Below are 1,586 nucleotides of genomic sequence, written 5' to 3' on the forward strand. Positions count from 1 at the left end.
GGACAGGACCGTGTCGAGGTATGCAGAGATGAGTTCGGTGGGGCAGGAGCAGGCTGAGACAATGGGTCGGTTGGAGCAGTCAGGTTTGTGGATTTTAGGCAGGAGGTAGAAACGGGCGGTGCGGGGTTGTGGGACTATGAGGTTGGAGGCAGTGGAAGGGAGATCCCCTGAGGTGATGAGGTTATGGATGGTCTGGGAGATGATGGTTTGGTGGTGGGAGGTGGGGTCATGGTCAAGGGGGCAGTAGGAGGAGGTGTCCGCGAGCTGCCATTTGGCCTCAGCAATGTAAAGGTCAGTGCGCCAAACTACCACTGCACCTCCTTTGTCTGCCGGTTTGATAGTGAGGTTGGGGTTGGAGCGGAGGGAGTGGAGAGCTGCGCGTTGCGAGGGTGAGAAGGGTGGACAGGTTGAGGCGGTTAATGTCGCGGTGGTAGTTGGCTATGAAGAGATCGAGGGCGGGTAAGAGGCCAGCACGGGGTGTCCAGGTGATTGGGGTGTGTTGGAGGCAGGAGAAGGGGTCGTCAGAGGGTGGGCGAGAATCCTGGTTGGAGAAGTAGGCGCGGAGGTGAAGGCGGCAGAAGAATTGTTCGATGTCTCGTCGTGTGTTGAACTCGTTAATCTGAGAGTGTAGGGGGATGAAGGTGAGGCCTCTGCTGAGGACTGATCTTTCATCCTCAGAGAGGGGGAGGTCTGGACGGATGGTGAAAATACTGCAGGGCTGGGAGCTAGGATCTGGTGTGGGGCTGGAGCTGGGAGTGGGGCGGGGTTAGGCTTAGGGGCGGAGATCGGCGTGGGGGGCGGGGTTAGGCGTGGGGGTGGAGATCGTCTTGGGAGCACGGTTAGGCATGGGGGTGGAGATCGGCATGGGGGCAGAGATCTCCAGCATCTGCAGTGCTCACTTTCTCCCAATGAAAGAGGAGCGGCTAGTTCTCCTTGCTCAACTTTCCTCTGGTTTGGTTTGGGTTTTAGCAGTAGTGTTATAAAGGCTGCTGGACTCAAACAATCAGGTCCATGCTGATCTCTCTCTGACCTTTCTCCTGCAAGACCCTGGGTTTGATTTTAACTGCTGTGTCAAGGGCTGTTTATGGGGATTGTGGTAGGTATTGGGAACAGCATCATTAAGTTGAGATAATCTGTTGGGTTTCAGATAGGAAAGGTTATTCTATATTACGTTCTCTTTTGTTTATGATTCATTCAGTAATCTTGTAAATAAATTATTTTTTGTTTAAAACTAAGTGGTTTGACCAGTTGCATCGCTCCTGAAATATCCACTGTCCACCTGCTTAAAACAACTAGCAAAGTTAAGGTCTAGACCAGTTCCACCACAGAACACACCAGATGGCCTCCTTCTTTAGAGACCACAATTTCCCTTCCCACGTGGTTAAAGATGCCCTCCAACGCATCTCATCCACATTCCGCACCTTCGCCCTCAGACCCCACCCCTCCAACCGTAACAAGGACAGAACGCCCCTGGTGCTCACCTTCCACCCTACCAACCTTCGCATAAACCAAATCATCCACCGACATTTCCGCCACCTCCAAACAGACCCCACCACCAGGGATATATTTCCCTCCCCACACCTTTC

General features: G+C 53.3%; 1 protein-coding gene across 1 annotated transcript in view; it reads left to right on the top strand.

The window, feature by feature from the left end:
- Positions 1–1,586, top strand: part of agbl4 (AGBL carboxypeptidase 4) — an 862,393-nt gene that overhangs the window by 855,085 nt on the left and 5,722 nt on the right. The window lies entirely within an intron of this gene.

Source organism: Chiloscyllium plagiosum, chromosome 11 (assembly GCF_004010195.1).
Source record: "Chiloscyllium plagiosum isolate BGI_BamShark_2017 chromosome 11, ASM401019v2, whole genome shotgun sequence".
Classification (NCBI taxonomy): Eukaryota; Metazoa; Chordata; class Chondrichthyes; order Orectolobiformes; family Hemiscylliidae; genus Chiloscyllium; species Chiloscyllium plagiosum.